The following is a 6,534-nucleotide window of genomic DNA, read 5'->3' as shown; positions in this document are numbered from 1 at the left end:
GCATCAAGACTTCACGAGCAAAGCCCTCGCGAGGTCCCCGTCTCGCTAGGCGAGCATCAGCAAGCGTCATCAGGCGCCCCGAGGGCTTCATGAGGGGTGGCCTCCCGAGGCTGCGTAGCGAGGCCCCTCGCGGGGTGGACATCTCTAGGCTCGCCACCCCGCCTCACACTACATGTGGGTGATGCAAGACGTGATGAGCGGAGCCAAGAAGGCGCCAGCAGGCGCAGGCAAGGACGATTTCCTCTTTGGTGCTAATGGAACAAGGCCAGCGTGAGGGTTCCTAAGGCAGCCCCAAAGGTTACTCCTTCAGTGCAACAAGACCAGGACGACGGACTCGCCAAGACGGAGGTCATCGCCGAGCCCAGCTACGCATCATGACCAGAAGCTTTGCAGGTGAAGACCACCTTTAGTTAGGATAGGGTGTATTCCTATCCCCTTTCGAATTGGCCATTGTAGCATCCCTTCCCACCTAGAATTTTTGGTGGAAGTGGACCAAGGCTAGTATAAGTATAGGTTAGTGGCCACCATAGAGAGGGAGAGATCCGATCGAGTCCTAGTCGAACCCTGAGCCTTCATGAGGCAGTTCATCCTTGTACTAGTTTGTCCGCGTTCTGGGAACGGGGGTCCCAGACTTGCCTGCCTGCGGCCCACAGCGTGGCTCCTCCAGCGGCCTGGTATGACCCATCTTCACCAGCAAACACTCAAGACCCTCGCGAGGGGCCGAGCCTCATGAGGCAGACGACACAAGACCTCCTTAGGGGCAGCCTCATTAGGCTGGCTCGCGAGGAGCGGAGAGATCAAGGCAAGGAACACCTCGTGAGGTTCCCGTGACGTGAGCCTTGACGACCAAGGCCAGGCGGGTGCCAGGCGAATGCCCGCGGGCGCAGAGTACCCGTTTCCTCTTTGGTGCTAAAGGGGCAAGCGCAGGCGAGGAGTCTCGAGGCATCAGGCAAAGGTTTCCATATTGGTGCAACGAGACCAAGACCAGCAGGACGGCAGGACGGAGGTCATCGCAGAGCCCACGACGGCGTCACCACGAGAGCCTTTAGCAGGCAAAGACCACCTTTTGTCATGATAGCTTGTACTAGCTGCCCCCCTTCAAATTGGCCGTTGTTGGATCCCTTCCCGCCTAACATTTGGGGAAGAGGACCGGGGCCTCTATAAATAGGACTAGCCACCACCTTAGCAAGGGGCGGATCATTCGGATCATCCTCAACCACACAAGCTCACCGAGCTCAAGAACACCTCTCCTCAGGAGGTTGTTCTTCCCTTGTACTTGTTCATCCTCAGCCTACAAGGCAATCCACCACACCACACTGGAGTAGGGTATTACACCACATCGGTGGCCCGAACCAGTATAAACTCTTGTGTCCCTTGTTCTTCGAGTTCGACGTGCTAAGCTTTGAGATCGTGGTGAGTGAGCGAGCTAGAGGAAGGGAGAGATCTTTGTGGGCGCCCCAGAGTTCGAACCTTAAGGGTTTTGCAGGAACACATAATCTGACATTTGGCGCGCCAGGTAGGGGTGCACTGAAGCTTTCCTTTCATTGATCTATGCTCCACCACCTCCACACTTTGTCCCCATGGCCGGCGTTGCTCCTCCGACTGGGACGACGGACGCCCACGACGACGCCAGGGGGCTCAGAGCTTTTGCCCCCGCCTTGCGGCGGGTACAGTGGCCTCCCAAGTTCAAGCCGCAGATGCCGCCGCATTACGATGGCGCGGTGGACCCGTCGGCCTTCCTACTGGCATACGAAGAGGCCATCCTGGAGGCTGGGAGCGACGACAGGGTCATGGCCAACTGGTTTCCCATGGCCCTCGCTGGCGCACCGCGCGCCTAGCTGTTCACCCTCCCGGGATCCTCAGTGGCATCTTGGGAGGAGCTGCGCGGCCTCGCCGTCGCAGCCCTCCTCGGCGGGTCACAAGCACCGCCCTCGGACCGTCACACCAAGCAGTTCTTCTGCCAGATCGGTGCCGCTTCCATGCAGCAAGGAGCTCCCCCGGGTTGGGCGGCGCCCAAGGCCGACCTCACCTTTGACTCGGGCAATCACCCCGTCACCACCACCAGCTTGGGCATGCTCCAATGCTTTGCACGCCAACCATATGCAACATGGACGTCACCAAGACCCTCATCGATGGCGGGGTCGGCCTTAATGTGCTCTTCATGGAAGTTTTCGGCTTGCTTCATGTGCCGCACGAACCGCTTCGTCCCACCAAGCCGTTCTCCGGGGTCGGCGGCGGCTCCGCCAGCCCCCTGGGGCAGATCCACCTTCCTGTGACCTTCGGCACTAGCGACAACTACCGCACCGAGCTGATCGACTTCGACATCGCTCGCATTGGCCTCCCATACAATGCCATCCTCAGGTACCCCGCTCTGGCTCAGTTTATGGCGGCAACTCATCCGGCCTACAACCTCATGAAGATGCCGGGGGGCAAGGGCGTCCTCACCGTAGCTGGAGACACCAAGGAGGCTCTGGCGGCGCTCAAGCTTGCCCTCAAAGCCACCGCGGTAGCCCACCCGGCCGATGAGGCAACCCCCGGAGCTAAGGAGGCCGCACCGGCGAAGAAGAAGCAACTGTTCACTCAAGATTGGGTCGAAACCAAGCAAGTACCGGTTGAGGAAGGTGGACCCTCAGGAGCCACCTTCACCATAGGCGCCAACCTCGACCCGGATCAAGAGGAGGCATTGGTGAGGTTCCTGCACGCGAACAAGGAGGTATTCGCCTAGGAACCCAAGCAGTTGGTAGGGGTCCCGAGGGGGGTGATCGAGCATCACTTAAGGGTGTGCCCCAATGTGCGACCTGTGAAGCAGAAGGCGCAGCGACAGTCCACGGAGAAGCAATCCTTCATCATCCAGGAAACCCGCAAGCTGGAGGCAGCGGGTGTCATTCGCGAGGTCCGGTACCCGGAGTGGCTGGCAAACCCCGTCGTCGTGCCAAAGAAAGGCGGGAAGGAGCACATGTGTGTCGACTTCACCAACCTCAACAAGGACTGCCCCCAAGACCCGTTCCCGCTTCCGCGCATCGACCAGATTGTCGACTCCACCGCCGAGTGCGACCTGCTATGCTTCCTGGACGCGTTCTCGGGCTACCACCAGATCAAGATGGCAGTGGAGGATGTGGAGAAGACGGCTTTCCTGACCCCATGTGGGGTGTACTGCTACACTTGCATGCCGTTCGGGCTGCGCAATGTAGGTGCGACCTTCCAACGGCTCATGCACATCACCCTGGGTTAGCAGCTCGGGAGAAACACTGAAGCCTACGTCGACGACATCGTGGTAAAATCTCGGGAGGCGAGAACTTTGATTCAGGACCTGGAGGAGACCTTCGCAAGCCTGCACTAGGTGGACCTGCGGCTCAACCCAGAGAAGTGCGTGTTTGATGTTCCCTTTGGCAAGCTGCTGGGCTTCCTCGTGTCCCACAGGGGGATCGAGGAAAACCCGGAGAATGTCAAGGCGATAGAAGACATGATCCAACCATAAACTCTCAAGGAAATGAAGAAGCTTGAGGGTTGCGTGACCTCGCTGGGGCGCTTCATCTCCAAGCTAGGGGAGCGCGCCCTGCCATTCTTCAAGCTGATGAGGAAGAAGGGCCTATTCGAGTGGACCACGGAGGCCGACCTAGCGTTTCAAGACCTCAAGAGATACCTGACCAGCCCTCCGGTGATGGCGGCGCCTCGTCCCCTCGAGCCCGTGGTGCTTTACCTCGCCGCCACTCCCTACTCCGCCAGTGCGGCGCTAGTGGCAGTCCGGGAAGAGCGCTAGGCCAAGAGTCCGCAGCGCCGTGCCGCACCTCCAGCCGGGGCAATACGGCACCAAGAGGATACCACAAAGGCTGCAACAACGCCAATGAATGATCAGGCCTAGCAAGACGGCGTTCTCGGGCCTGCAGAGGCCCCAATGGGCGACCAGGCTCCTGGGGCCCCATCACCTCAGGAGACGCCCCAACCTCCAGCAGACGCAGGCTCCGTCGATGCTCCCGCCCTCGTCGAGCATGTAACACCCCGAGAATCATGCTACAGTAACTCCCTGTGATTAAGCTAATCATGTTGCTAAACAGGGCTTGATCACATTTGAATCACATTTCCTTTTCAAAACTCCTAGTTCAAACTTCAATTAAATTTAAAAGTGGAAAATAAAACTTTTCAAATGTCAAAACTAAAATGTTCTAAAGGTGACAAATAAATCATATGTAATATTGGTGGAGGAACCAAGTCTTTATAAAATGTTTAAATGCACCAAACTAATTAAATCAGTAGCTAAAACCATTAATTAAATGCCTTTTGTATTTTGTAAAATATTAAACTATATTATTTTGGGATGAAACTTTTTGTGGTTGTGACTTATTTGGTAACAACAAATTAGGTGCCATTTTGGTATTTTGCTAAAACAAAATAAAAGAGAAACTAGAAATAAAACAGAAAAGGAAAATAAATAAAAAAAAGGGCAAAAGGAAAGAAAACCCCCCGGCTCCCCAAGGGCCTTGGCCCACTGGCCCAGCCGGCCGAATCGGTCCAGCGGCCCAGCAAGGCCCCCTCCCCTTGTCGTCTTCCCCCCTCCTCGTCTGTTCACCCGACCGAGGGCGCACGCCCTCGCCGTCCCCGCCGGACCTGCTCGCCGCCCCACGCCGCCACATCGCCGAGGGGATAAGGATGAGTCCCCTAGGCCTCGTCGACAACCCTCGAGATCTTTCTCCCCCGCCTGCTCCTCTCCCTCGCTTTTCCATCTCGCCCGAGCACCATCATCGCCGCCGTTCGCCATTAACGCGGCCACCATGCTCCCCGCGCCTCGCCGAGGAGTCCAACAGCTCCGCCTGCTTCCTCTACTCCATCTCTGACCAAGGGTTCGAGCTCGGCGCCACCACAGCCCCGGAATCGAGTTCTTCCGCGCCTACGGTCGCCGGCGCTCCTCCGCCGATTGCCGACGCCCTGCTGCTCCTAAGCCACCACCGTGGCCTCCGTGTGCCTCCCCGGTGAGCAGTCTCTCCTTCCCCCTCTCTCAGCGCTGCCCGTAGATGCCCGTAGCCGCCACTTCCATTTCAGCCGAGCTTTTCTCCGCCGCGGTGCTCGTCGCCGTCGCTACCGACGATAAAGTGCTCAACCGAGCTCGTAGACGTGCTCCGGGCACCTCTAGGACCCCGTCGGACCCCTCTTTTGGGCATGTCGCAGCCTCTGTCGTTGTTCGCGATGACGCCAGATCACCGGCGTCCGCCACGGTCGACACCGCCGTCGATGTAACGCGCCACTCCGGTCGAGTTAGCCCATGGGACCGACGTAGATCGATGCGGCGTCGGACGCTCGATCGAACGCGCCTAGCCGCACCTCTCCTCATGCCCCGTAGCGTTTTTCCGACGAAGTCCGGCGATGCTCCACCGCGGAGATGGTCGCCGGCGTGTCTCCGGCGCCGCCCGCCGACGTGCCCCTCCGGGCCCCACCCCAGTGCCCCTGCCAGTGGCCCCCACGGGCCCCAGTTGACTGGGTTGACCCAGTCAACTGCTGACTGGGCAGGCCCAGTCACTGACATGCGGGCCCCGCCGCAAGAATTAAAAAAAGGAAAAGAAAAAGAAAATGTTTTATAAATAAAAATAATTAGTTTAGCTAAACACTCACTGACATGTGGGGCCCATCCCTCTAATTATACTGTTAGATTAGTTTAATTAAGTATTAGACTAACAGAGGCTGACATGTGGGTCCCACTGGACCCACCTGTCTGGTTTGACTGGTCAGCCGACCTGTTGACTTGCTGACGTCAGCATTGCCTCATGCTGACGTCATAATTCATTTTTTAATATAAATAATTCCAGAAATTCAAATAAACTTTGAAAATTCATATCTTTTAAACCGTAACTCGGATGAAAATGTTTTCTATATGAAAGTTGCTCAGAACGACGAGACGAATCCGAATACGCAGTCCGTTCGTCCACCACACCTCCCTAACCTATCGAACTAGCAACTTTCCCCCTCCGGTCCGTTTGTCCGAAAACGTGAAACATCGGGAATACCTCCCGGATGTTCCCCCCCTTCACCGGTACCACCTACTGTCGCGTTAGGACACCCCTAGCACCGCTCACTGTCATGTCACGCATCGTCATGCTTATGTTTGCATTGTATTTACTGTTTCTTCCCCCTCTTCTCTCCGGTAGACTACGAGACCGACACTGCTGCTGCCCAGTTCGACTACGGAGTCGACGACCCCTCCTACTTGCCAGAGCAACCAGGCAAGCCCCCCCCTTGATCACCAGATATCGCCTACTCTCCTCTATACTGCTTGCATTAGAGTAGTGTAGCATGTTACTGCTTTCGGTTAATCCTATTCTGTTGCATAGCCTGTCATTGTTGCTACAGTTGTTTCCCTTACCTGTTACCCTACTGCTTAGTATAGGATGCTAGTTTTCCATCAGTGGCCCTACATTCTTGTCCGTCTGCTGTGTTATACTATCGGGCCGTGATCACCTGGGCGGTGATCACGGGCATATACTTGTATATTATATACATGGCACCTGTGATGACTAAAGTCGGGTCGGCTCGTAGGAGTACCCG

The sequence above is a fragment of the Triticum aestivum genome, chromosome 2D (assembly GCF_018294505.1).
Source record: "Triticum aestivum cultivar Chinese Spring chromosome 2D, IWGSC CS RefSeq v2.1, whole genome shotgun sequence".
In the NCBI taxonomy this organism is placed as follows: domain Eukaryota; kingdom Viridiplantae; phylum Streptophyta; class Magnoliopsida; order Poales; family Poaceae; genus Triticum; species Triticum aestivum.
The sequence above is the reverse complement of the archived record's forward strand: the minus strand, read 5'-3'. Positions refer to the sequence as shown.